The sequence below is a fragment of the Thalassophryne amazonica genome, chromosome 18 (genome assembly GCF_902500255.1).
Source record: "Thalassophryne amazonica chromosome 18, fThaAma1.1, whole genome shotgun sequence".
NCBI lineage: Eukaryota > Metazoa > Chordata > Actinopteri > Batrachoidiformes > Batrachoididae > Thalassophryne > Thalassophryne amazonica.
Window position 1 is genome coordinate 55,586,414 of NC_047120.1, and position 13,545 is coordinate 55,599,958.

At 40.5% G+C, this 13,545-nt stretch overlaps 1 protein-coding gene across 1 annotated transcript in view; it reads left to right on the forward strand.

Annotated features, from left to right (window-relative positions):
• The window catches only part of si:ch211-183d21.1, a 28,251-nt gene extending 20,011 nt beyond the window's left edge, over window positions 1–8,240 (forward strand). Inside the window, exons 8-12 of the mRNA XM_034194181.1 lie at window positions 1,920–2,104; window positions 2,890–2,982; window positions 3,914–4,078; window positions 6,208–6,301; window positions 6,961–8,240. The gene's annotated coding sequence lies outside the window, so the exon portion shown is untranslated. The remainder of the gene's footprint in view (window positions 1–1,919; window positions 2,105–2,889; window positions 2,983–3,913; window positions 4,079–6,207; window positions 6,302–6,960) is intronic.
• The last annotated feature ends 5,305 nt before the right edge of the window (window positions 8,241–13,545 follow it).

A 13,545-nucleotide genomic window follows, 5' to 3' on the forward strand; every position in this document is an offset into this window, starting at 1 on the left:
ATAAATTTTAAAACCATCATTGGACCAATTTTATTCCGATGAATTTAGTTCCAATAACTTTTTTTTTGCGAGTAAAGTGAGCAACGTTTAACGGTCAAAAATGTTTGTAAACCCTAAAATCAAACATTTTAGTCTGTCTGTTGTGTGTTTGTAGCAGACTGGCTGCCTGTCGCTTGCTGTTGACGTTATCATTAAGCGCAAAACGTGATTGGTCGGTCGACACAGGGAGCATTGTGGGTAGTGTAGTTCAGGTTCACTTTGGACGTTACAGTGAGTGAGTCTGCTCGACGCAAAAACAAAACGGAATAATTTTAACATTATTTTATTGTTTTGTGGCTGTAATTTAATCCCCAGTCTTGGTGGGGGAGAGGAGCTCTCGCGGTGCAGCTGTGTGTACAGAGGGACTTTTCCTCACGTTTAGACACTGTTTTGGATTTTAAAAAAGAACGCTTTATGTGGATTATTTATTCAGATGAATCTCACTGAAACTAACAGGTAAGAATTTATATTTACTACATGTATTTTATTCTACCAATCAATGCATTAATGAGAGTATTTCGGTTGTTTAAGCCGCAGGGTTCAAAGTGTGTGAAAAAAGCAGCAGCTTTTTAGTTCGTCAATGACGGTGTATCTAATACCGAGATAAACTGTGACTTCTAATACTGTGTTTTACTGCTTTTGAAAGATGATGACAGTGTTTGGAGTTTTATTATTTTATTCATTCATTTTTCGTGCGTTCTTATGTGTTTGTGATCCTTGAATTTACCCAGCAGTGAAAAGTGAAAGTGAAACTGGTTTATCAGAAGCTGACAGTGTAATCTGATGTGGCCGCGTCCGACTCAATGCTAAAAGTTATCAGTTATCTGTAATAGAGAGATTAATGGTTATCGAAGCTAACTTTGTGGTTAGCTGTGCCCACCACTGTCTCCACCCGTCTTCTTCTGTAATTATTGTTTGCAAAAGCCAGCCCCAGTGACTTTATTCACAACAAGCCTCCACAGCACTGTAAAAAGTAATTATATTTTTAATGCGCACTTGTTAAATCCAGTTTATTTTAACATCAGGTAATTTAAAGAAAATGTGACTAAAGGTGCATGTGGACAACCAGCATACATCAGTCTGTGGACTAAAACTTTTAAACTCTTCTCTTTTTTTAATTCAGTGACACTTTTTGTCTGCATGTTGAATCAGCAGCTGGGTGTAACCAGAATTTTTAAAATACAGACTTCATAAGTATGACCTCAGTGTGCTCATAGTAGGAGAATCACTTGCATTATTAGTGAATGTCAACTATGACATTTTGGCCATGTGGTGTGATTTATGTGTTTATTTTTTATTTATTTTGAGACTGATCTAGCATGTAGGTGCCTCAGTTTTTAGGTCCACAGTTTCCATGTTTCACCTGGCTGCCACAGATGCGCGATTTCTTTCTGTTGTCTGTCTGGTGGCTGCCATCCAGGACCCAATGCAGTTCCGACGTGTGGTGGTTGTGGCGATGTGTGGCAGCAGTGCGTGCTTCCAGACATGACCATTAAATGCACTACTGCTCACAAAAGTTATATTTTTGCTATTATAGTTTTGGTTTTATTTGTAGAGGATTTGAGATTCCACTGCAGATTTTATTATACCGCCACACTGATATAATGGAGGTGAATGGATTATTGTTTGCATCCCTCCCTGGATTAATGATTACATTTGATAATAAGCAGCAGTGCATTCGCTTCACAAACTATTTCCTGAATAATGTGGATTATTTACAGTAAACATCAACTTTTTAAATTTAATTTACCAGATAAAATGTTTTTATTTTATATGATCTTTTGAACATATAAATGATTGCAACAAGGTAATTACTCACTATTCTGGTTTTACATTTTGTAAGTGTTTCTGACTACGTGCTCCGTTGTGTGTAAGTGCAGGTCAGTGGAAGATGGTCCTGTTTCACTCAGCCGGTGTTCATGCTGTGAGGTGAGGAGCCCTTCTTCCTGGACGAGCTCTTCCCCCACACCACATAGCACAAACCTTTGTCCAAGCTCCGCCTTCTCCAGTCACATTGACGTCTGCCTGGAACTGCTGTCCAGTGACGGGCAAGCGCAGTCTGCAAGTGAGTCGCTCCAAATGACAAAAACAAAGAAATCTGCACACAGTAAAATACAACAGATAATAAAATTAACTAGATGTATGATTTCACCATGAGGTGAAAAAATGCAGGTTACATGAACTGGAAAATGTAAATTGACTGTATGTGTGAATGAGAGTGTGAATGAGTTTGTCCGCCCTGTGACAGACTGGTGGCCAGCCCACAGTGTACTCCGCCTCTCGCCCAATATAAACCGAGATAGGCTCCAGCATCCCGTGTGACCTTAAAAAGAACAAACGGGGTTCAGCGAATGAATGATCAAAATACTCTGAGTAAAGTGTGCAGTCCTTAGAGGGTCTTGGTGGGATAGGATTATGCTCAAATTTGGATGTGTGTGAGATATACTCATTTGAGGTGTTCGGTACAAATTTGGTGAAAATCAGACATATTTTGTTCAAGTTATCATGAGCACACGAATCAGTACTCTGCTGAGTAAAGTTGGTGGTTCAGTGAGGATGTTGACGGAACCTGATTATGGTCAAATAGAAACCTAACTCACAGTAATGGTCCTGCCTTGTTGGCGTGTGCAAGGTGAGTTGAAGGATGGTAAAACTGAGTGTAAAGCTGGGCTCTGCCTGCAAAGGCATCGGATTTATCTGGTTTATGAGCCGTGGGTACTTGGTTGCCTGAAGATGTTATCAACCAGTCATATCCATCATTAACCACTGTACTCATCTTCGACCTTTGCTTCATATGTGTTTGTTAAAATGGCAAGTAGCTCTACATTAAAGCTGTCAGTTTCTTGTCAGATTGCACCGGACTAATCCAGGGGAAGAGAGTCGATGTTGCTGAGTACCTGGAGCAGAGGTGTCACTGTGGAATCTCTGCCTTGTACCTTCAAGGTGAGAGACAAAATAAATCTCAAACCACACTTGTCAGTTCAATTTATTTCATTTATATAGAGCCCAACAAAGCTGCCTCAAGGTGCTTCACACAAGTAAAGTCTAACCTTACCACCCCTAAAGGAGGGGTGGGGAACTTGTTCCAGAAAGGGCAAAGAGGGTGCAGGTTTTCTTTGCAGCCACTGATTCCACCAGGTGATTTCACTGATTAACTGATTCCATCTGCTCAAAGTGATATTAATCAATGAAATCGCCTGGTGGAATCAGTGGCTGCAAAGAAAACCTGCACCTTCTTGGCCCTTTCTGGAACAAGTTGCCCACCCCTGCCCTAGAGCAAGCACACAGGCGACAGTGGTAAGGGAAAAACTCCCTCTGATGATTTGAGGAAGAAACCTCAAGCAGACCAGACTCAAAGACCCTTTGCTTGGCCCATGCTACCGACACACTTGTACACTGTTTTTAAAAAATATTTCATGTCAGCATTCCTGAAACTTTATAAAGGTTGTGGTTTGTTCAGTCAGGTATTTCAGTGAAAATAAACAGACCGTTTGCATCACTGAACTCCTACAGGCAGATAGTTTTGCAGATGATGTATCAAATGAACTTTTTGATTTTTTTGTTGTTGTTGGTAACTGTGTCTAAGACAGTATATCAAAATCTGTACAAGTTACGTGACTTTAATACAGAAAACCCCTCAAGCCGCAAAGTTTTACATGGTTCCCGGTTCGAACGCCACCCCTGCTACATTTCTCCATGTAATGTGAAGTTGCATCAGGAAGGGCATCCGGTGTAAAACTTGGGCCAAATCAGCATGCAGATCCACCTGGGATCTGCTGTGGTGATCCGAAGTGAAACACAAGGGAGCAGCCGAACAGACTCACTATAAAATCTTTGATCCTCTGCTTTAGTGACATTTATCTTCACGTTCAAGGGGCCAACGTTTCCTGTGTGTCTGGATGGCTGCGAGTGTGGGGGAGCATCCAGGCGCTGTCAGCCCATCAGAAGTCCCTCATCATCCAGACGTCCCACATGCATCCTTCACCTGCTGAGGGCAGCGTCTGCTCTGCTCCCAGCACCGACCGACACATGAACACAGGTTAGGAGCTGCTCGACATTTGATCACCAATCAATCCAGTACAATATAGTATAGTATAGTATAATTACAATATTGGGGAACTAACAAATGATGTTATGTATATCACAAAATAGTAATTTGACTTTTCTCAAAGAAGTGCCAGAATTGTGGTGATTTCATTTTAAAGTATGATTCATATATATGTTTTGATTCATAATGGAAAAGTTGATGTATCTGACTATTAAAACATTGGTCGCACATTGTGCAGATTGACACTGATTAGATTAAATGTTTGGAAAATGGATACATAGAAGAAGATGAGACAGATTTGTTTAAAAGCACAAATACAGACTGCAAATAAAAGCTTTAGACTTCAGGATCCAGATGGTGGTTAAAGTTCCTGTCAATGACATTTTAAACATTAACAGAGCAGCCAAAAAGAGTGTGGTATGTAAAGATGTAGTGGCAAAATGATGTCATAGTTGGACTGACCGCACATGCACATTCTGTGTATGTGAGTAATCCGGTGTGAAACTGCTGCCATTTCCCAACTTCATAAATAGAGAGTAATGACCGCCCACGGCACTGTGCATGCACGATGGCTGAGAGTCACCACTGTCCACAAGCTTCATCTACAGAAGACTGTGCAAAATGTTGGATGATAACGACAAGCTGTGTAATGTACCTACATAATGTAGGGACACATTATGTACACATTCTTGGCCACTGATCACGAATGTGATGATTCAGAGCAGAGGCGTCAGGTGTCCTCCAGGAACTGCTGTAACCTGTTACCACGCATTACGATTAACGGCACGTGTTGCTGGAGAATTACCAGGAAACCATTACGCACTGTCAAGAATAATGTTCCACGTTGTTGTGCGCTATCGTGCGTAACAGCGCATCGTTAAGTTCTGTCACATTGTGACTGAGGCGAATTGTCTCCACACACACCCCCATATTCATCCAACCGTAAGTTGCTGAACAATTCAGATTGCTCCAGTTTGCTCCTCAAATTCCACAGCAGAAGAACTTTGTGACTGCATGCTTAGTTGGGCTCTGTCCCATGGGGTGGCGCACAAAGGAGGAGGAAACAGAGAGCCAGATGTGTGTGGCTCCACGCGGCTCTCGTCTTGCTCATTTTCCCAAACATCAGGCACATGCAGCAGGTGGAACACCTGCAGGAGAACGCTGAGGAGCACTGGAACGAGGCTTTTAGCTGACTTGGCATCACTGTCCTTCAGCATACTGCAGCAATGAAACTGAATGTGGTGCAGCAGGGTTTAATTCTGCGCACGTCAGAGCAGAACGCTGTCACACTCTATTAAGGATCAACTCTCATCAAGGTGGATCAACACACTCAGTTGCAACCTCCACGACATGAAGCGAAATGTGGGTGGTGCGTGACATTCGTGGAAGATTTTTTTGACAGCCAAAAACATGCTCCACGAAAATCACAAATATCAAGCACCAACACACACTATTAAGAAACCTATTCAGATGCATTAAGTCACGTTAAGAATGTCAGGAATGTGCCACGAATGACGCAAATATGACATCCGTAACGCGTCTTGCCTGTGTGTAAACACAGCATAAGGTGTTGTGTCTGTCCCTCAGTGGACTCAGGGTCACGACCTCTTACTGTCTTCTTACCCTTCATGTCTTTTGGTGTTGGGAGTGAGCTTTCCCTGCTGCACAGCACCTTATTTCTCTCTTTTTTTTTTATTATAAAATCCCTCTTAAAGATATTTAATACCAGGGTCCCTTTATGTCAAACTGTGTGTGCTTGAAATGTTTTCACTTTTGATCCCAAGCTGTTGTATAGTGTTACTGTGTGTTTCTTTGATCGGATGTTATTAAAAAAAAAAGGCAAAACAATATAGGATATATATAGTCGCTTTCTGACATTTAGGCAGAAAGCGACTTCTGACATCAAAATGTGGTAAACTAAAGGGCAAATTCAAATCTTTATAACGTAGTTTGTCGTAGAATGGAAAGCATTCTTGAATTTCTGTAGTTTATAACTTTGAGTTACAGCCTTGGTTTTTGACAGCTCTTTTGAAAGCAAGTGTTACATTTTGAAGTTCTGACAAGCTAATGAAGTTCTAATGTTGGGTGTGTAACGGGGCTGTTTCTGTGCTTTCTCCTAGCGTCTGCTCTGGGATTACAGATCGGCTTAATAATAATGGCGCTCCTGCTTCTGGGATTAGGAGCTGCTTTATTCACATATTTCTACAGGAGGAGGTGAGGACCCTTTTTTTATTCTTTGCATTTTTCCTCAATATTCCTGTTTTTTGAGTTGGCAAATATTTGCTACTTCTCAACATAAGAACAACCTAAAATTTCACCTGTCTGTGCTGATTTATGTGCAGATGTAGTTTAAACCTGCCGATTTAGATTGCATCATGTTTAATTGGAGTGAAAATCATATGCATTTGACTGATACACTGAATTTGTGCTTTCAAGAAAAAAAATCTTGTGATTTTGAATTCATAATTTTATTGAACTATCATTTTTTAAAGGAAAAATACAGTAGCTTCTGTTATTATGAAGATGAGGATCCCAATAAACAGGAAAATAAACTCACTGTTAAATAATTTGTTAAAATTCACATACTACTGTTGTTTATTGTGTGTTAACATGTATGCAGTAAACGCTTGAAATTTAACTTTGCACAATCATGAGAAATCCTATCACCCCACCAAGAAAACAGGTTTGAAGCCATTACTATTTGCATTCAGCATTTTTTTTATATGGAGGTGACACAGTGAACTTGGAACAGCCTGAAATCAACACTAAAGGCATTCATCGTCACTCACTGTGTTTTGTTTTGTGTCAACACGGTGGTGTGATATTTTGAGCGACGCTACATTATATGTGTGTTTTTATGTTTGCATTTTTAGGCATCCTCTGGATTATTACACCATGGAGTTGAGTGAACACGGAGAAGGACTGTCAGATCTATAATCCAGGATTTAGGTCGTCATGTTTGCGTCTGTAAGTCCTTGTGTGTGTGCGCGGGAGGATTTCTACAAAGCAAGAAAAAAAGACACCAGAAATCAAACTGTAACTTGACCTACACATGGAGTATATGGTTGCTAGGAAACAAATGGAACCACATGTGTTCTGTGTCTTTGGGCGAACATAAAGAAAAATAAGTTGTCTGTCAACAGTCTGTAACAGTGTGATGTAGCAGGAGAGCTAAACCAAAACAACTTTTTTAGGTTCCTTAGGAGACCCTGATACACAATCAGGTTGCCCCCCCCCCCCAAAAAAAAAAAATTACAAATAAAAATTGGCCTAGATATTCAAGCTGCCATCCAAAATTGAAAAATAGAAAACTGCGTCATACCTAGCAATGGGGTCAACCTCGCTTCCTCACATAGATAAAAGTTTCTGTGCACTCCTTGCTCAGATACTTCCTGGATCACTCTTATGTTAAGATTCCTTGCTAGGAATCTTAGGCTAAGTTGGAAGCTCTCTGAGAGTACTCTGAGATGCTTTAAATACAGGCCATGGAATAAAAAATGAAAGCTCTTTATATGTCTTTTAATGGTTTAAATAAAACAACCCATTTTGGATGCCATTTTGAGTAATTGCCTTGAGGCCAGTTTTTATTTTGGGAAAATCCTGATTGCATTTTGAAGCCATTTAAGGAACCTAAAAAAAAGTTTGTTTTGTTTGGTGGTCCTAGCTCACCTAATAACTGTATTTGGTGTGTGGTTATATTTCATGGCACATGTGACTTAAATCATCAATTGAGTACCCACTGAGTGAATCAATAGTTGAAACACAAGTGAGTTTCATATGTACTCGTATATTATACTTTTAAAGAATGAGCCCCTACCAGTGTGGTGTTTGGTCTAAGGAAACTGTTGGTTCTAACTTTTTAAAGGAATAAGGGGAAATACTGAACGGGGTCATATTGTGCAAACGTCTGTTTTTAAAATACTGTGTACACTTATATGTGCTTGAGATTTCATCTTAGATTTCCTCGATGTGCTACAATCCTGTCTGCATGTAGAATCTAGCCTGCTATAAGCAAAATTTTGTCCACACCAGCTACTTTTTAGACGAGCAGTAACACAAGCCACAAAGTCCATATCTGGACTCCTGCTCATACCTACCAAGTCCTTCTACACTCTTTGGCACAGCCACATGTTCTGTTGGACACAGAGAAGTGCCCCCCTCTGAAAAAAGAAGTGTAGCATACAGGGAGTCCCTTTCACGTGACGTCAGTCACAGAAACACCATTTTTAAGACACCAGAGAAAACAGTGCATCTCGTTTGGGTCTTTAGAGTATTTTTAGTTATAGACCTTAAGATCTGTCAGGAATTTTGATAACTACAGTCCCAAATGGACATTGTGGTTAACGGAGGCTGCAGTTACACTTGGTGCACCTTCTAACATTGAGCCATTCGATCTCCCTTGCTTGTTGGTATGCATGCGTGTATGTACCGTTTAATGAGCACTCCTGAGATGATTATTTTGCGCTGTTTCTCAGATCTTGCCCTGAATCTTTCAAAATGCAAAAGCACAATTTCTCAATTGTAAAGATGTGAAAGAGCAGCTCTTACCCTTTAAACATATCCACCTTCCCTTCTCATCAGCACTGCTGATAGACGCCACTCTAGTCGGTGCTTGCTTGCTCCCCAGCAACATGGCACCACATTTGAGAAGCATATCTGTGCTATGCTTCACTTCAAATACCCATCAAGTATAGTTTTGATGGGTACCACCTCTGGTACAGGTCTGAGGGGCCAATCAGGTACTGCTTCTTTGTAGCTAGGAGGAGGAGAAATGCGAGTGTTTTGTCCTTCTTATAGGCACTGTATACAAAATAATTATGAGGATGAATGCATTTTTAACAACTGAAACACAGCCTCCAGCGTGTCCTTGTCATTCAAGTCTGGACTTCATTGTCGGCTACATCGCCACAAAGTAGGAAATAACCATAAACAATTAAAAGGGACAAAAAAGATAAACGCATGTCATTACATAGAGTAACTGCCCTTTGAAGAAACGCCCAATTACACTTTTGATATGCAACCAGTGGGATATGAAGATGACTGCCAATGAGAGGAAAACGTGTTGCTTACATGATGTCACAGCGCCACCTGTTGTGCTGGAGGGTTACGCTCTGCGGTGAACGGGCACAAGGTTTTAATTGTGCCAACTGCCACATTTGTTGGCCAAGAACACTTGAATACATAGTTGATGAACGTAATGTGTAACTAGAGTTATGTTGCATAGAATTTACAGTAGTCCCCCATAGGTCTTCTGGTGCTTTTATTACTTTATACATATCTCTAGATAATCACCCGAAAGTTGACCAAGAAGCTGAGGCACAATCACACACAAATAGAAACTTCTTGAAAGACTACTATCCCCATGCCATGGCTGGTCACCTTTTTATGTAGCGTCGTACTCGGAGTATATACAGTCCACTATTATTTTCGGCCACTAATGTGTTTATTAATCAGCTGATCGATTTATGGCGGCCCCTGTTTCCACGTTTTTCTGCTTCACGGGAATGTCGGTCAAGAGTGCAACTCTTGCTGACATTGCTGTGTATAAATGTGGCCTTGGCCATCTCCTTAAGTGCTTTTACGGGTAAATAAGGGAGTATTTGATTCATTCAGTCATTCTGCAGTTAGTGATTCCTGGTTTTGTGTGATGCAGTAGTGCAAGACCTTTTCACAGTATAATCAAGGGCTTGATTTTCTCTCAATGTGAACGTGTTTAGCTTAAGATTTGTGTAACCACTTTTGTACACTTGCTGAAAGCAAGCTGTTACATTATTTTGATTGAAAACTGGAAACAGATGTGAGAGGCTGAAGTATTTTATTTTTTCATGAATGATGAGTGTTTGTTTTCAGTTGCAGAGAAAGTTCAGAATAGTGGAATTTTGGGTTTCTTTTGTACCTTTCTTGGAAGTCTCTGCTGTGCCTTTACATGTTTGTTTGATCACTCGATTCCTCATTAATTAGAGGGAAAGTGCAGCTGTGTAACTGTTATCAGTATGTTTTTATCTGTTATTACCCAAAGCCAAAATATGGCCATTGGGTATTGCAAAGACTTTGCATCTGTCTGTCTGTCCATCTGTCTGTGCTCAGCATAAGTCCAGTCCTATTACTGCCAGGGTCTTCAGATTCACAGGGAACATTCTTTGGACACAGACCTTGGACAAGTTCAAAGAGGACTAACCTTGACCTATGTTAAGGGGTCAAAAGGTCACATTCTGTTTCCTGTTTCAAGCTCATACAGCCGAGGATGTTTTAGCATTGTGTTATATTAAGAATTGCATTTGATTTGTTGTCACCACAGAGTGCCATGAATTACATCAGTGTGCATGAATAAATGCATTTTAATGGCGTGTTGGTTTTCTCTGCTGAGGCACAAGTTTGTATATCACTTGTTAATACAGCTCACTACATCGGCTGAACTGAACATTAAAAAAAAAGAATGGTGTATTGAATTTAATTTTATTTTTTTGTTTTTTCAATGTCAGCTGTATTTGGGTGTCATCCTATTTTCCGGACTATATGTGCATAGAAGTATTAGTTGCACCCGTCCAAATACACATGAAAGGGGAGAAATCCTTGTACTGGTGTAGAAGTTGCATTTGTTTTAGAAACATGGTGCCAAGAAACAAACAAAATGGCCAGAAACAAAACTAATTCAATTGTTCCAATATTTTATTTGTAATGCAAACACCAGGTTAGTAATCAGAAACTAATGGGCTAATTAATATTACAAATGAGGCACAAAAACCAGAGATTAAACTTTTTTCTTGCCACTGAACATGTGAAACCATCAGTGCAGATGTAAATAAACCTTTATAAATGACTACATTTTTTAACTATTACACAGTTATCCTTACCTTAGCCTACTTGTCCTCCTCCTTGTAGTTCCAGTTGTACACTTGACTTGTGCAAACAAGTCAAGTGTTGAGTAGTATGATGGTTATTTGCTCTCATTATTTAAGAGCAGGGGGTGGGCAATCGTGCCATGAAGGTCCGAGACACTGCAGGTTTCCTTGCTACCAGTCACCCCAGCAGGTGATTTCATTAATGACCAGGTGTCTCAGCAGGTGATTTCATTGACGATCAGGTGTTCATGTTCAGGGGAGAAGCTCATCAGCAACCCACCTGCTGAGGTGATTGGTTGCAAGGAAAACCTGCAGGGTCTCGGTCCTCATTATCCACCCCTGTTTAAAAGCTTGTTTTTTTTAGTTTGAGAGCATGAGTTATTAATTTCACTTTTTCTCCAAGACCCAGCACGTCCTCCTTATTTTGATCTTTTACTGTGATTGGCATTCAGTTTAATGGTACATTACGTTCACTTTGTGCTCCAACCTGTGGCTCAAACAGTACTTCATTCAGGTTAGTATACAGGAGCAGCTTGCAGTTCTCCCATGTGTAGACTGCCATCTTGTGTCCACAGATGATAATGCATTATATTTTGACAGCCATGCTTCAAAATATGCCACGGGACCAGCAAAACAATTTAAAAAGCTTGACTTATAGAATTTAAAATACTGTAAGTCAATTTCATGAAATGTTTATTGACATACTTAATACATTTTGAATAAAAAAAAAAAAAATCCTCATTGAAAATTACAAACTAGAGCAGAAATTTAACACAAGAACCAGAGTAAGAGTTACAGTTATAATCCACAAATATCATCTCATGTCGGTATTTGGTAAAAAGAAAATTTATGGTGTTTAAACCCTGCCAATATTTCACAGAAAATACTAAGAATGAAAGACCTCACACTGGTGATGGTAACAAACCCCCCCCACACACACACACACACACACACACCAAACAATACTGAGCTGTTACAGTATGATGGTCATTTCAAGATACAGGAGCAGTAGTTGCATAATCATTAAGTCAGACATTGTTTTGTCCAGCCCGGTTTGATTGTTGATATCCAGGAAATGTTCTTCAGACTACAGTGATTCCATGAGGTTTTAGTGACATCATGATGTCATGAATACTACATGATGACAATTAACTGATTGATATACAGTGCGACTGAAAGTATTCACAGCGCTTCACCTTTTCCACATTTTGTTCTAAAATGGATGAAATTCATTTTTCACTCAAAATTCTACTCGCGACCCTTTTTTTTTCTTTTTCCTTTTTTTGCAAGTTTATTAAAAATTTAAAAAACTAAGAACTCATGCGTACAAAGTATTCACACCCTTTGCTCAATACTTTGTTGATGCACCTTTGGCAGCAATTACAGCCTCAAGTCTTCTTGAATATGATGCCACAAGCTTGGTTCACCTATCTTTGGGAAGTTTTGCTCATTCCTCTTTGCAGCACCTCTCAAGCTCCATCAGGTTGGATGGGGTTCGTCAGTGCACAGCCATTTTCAGATCTCTCCAGAGATGTTCAATCGGATTCAGCTCTGGGCTCTGGCTGGGCCACTCAAGGACATTCACAGAGTTGTCCTGAAGTCACTCCTTTGATATCTTGGCTGTGTGCTTAGGGTCATTGTCCTGTTGAAAGATGAACAGTCACCCCAGTCTGAGGTCAGGAGTGATCTGGAGCAGGTTTTCATCCAGGATGTCTCTGTACATTGCTGCATTCATCTTTCCCTCAATCCTGACTGGTCTCCCAGTTCCTGCTAATGAAAAACATCCCCACAGCATGATGCTGCCACCATCATGCTTCACTGTAGGGTTGGTGCCTGGTTTCCTCTAAACATGATGCCTGGCATTCACATCAAAGAGTTCAATCTTTGTCCCATCAGACCAGAGAATTTTGTTTCTCATGGTCTGAGAGTCCTTCAGGTGGCTTTTGGCAAACTGCAGGTGGGCTGCCATGTGCCATTTACTAAGGAGTGGCTTCCGTCCGGCCACTCTATCATACAGTCCTGATTGGAGGATTGCTGCAGAGATGGTTGTCCTTCTGGAAGGTTCTCCTCTCTCCACAGAGGAGTACTGGAGCTCTGACAGAGTGACTGTTGGGTTCTGGGTCACCTCCCTGACTAAGGCCCTTCTCCCCCAAATGCTCAGTTTAGATGGACGGCCAGCTCTAGGAAGAGTCCTGGTGGATCCAAACTTCTTCCATTTATGGATGATGGAAACCACTGTGCTCATTGGGAGCTTCAAAGCAGCATAAATTTTTCTGTACCCTTCCCCAGAGTTCTGCCTTGAGACAATCCTGTCTCAGAGGTCTACAGACAATTCCTTTGACTTCATGCTTGATTTGTGCTCCGATGTAGGGACATTATATGTAGACAGGTGTGTGCTTTTCCAAATCATGTCCAATCAACTGAATTTACCCCAGGTGGACTCCAGTTAAGCTGAAGAAACATCTCAAGGATGATCAGTAGAAACAGGATGCACCTGAGCTTAATACTTCTTAGCTTAGTGTTTATATATATATTTGCAACCATCTCAAAAAAACTTTTTTTCATGCTGTCATTATGGAATATTCTGTAGAACTTTGAGGAAAAACAATGAATTTA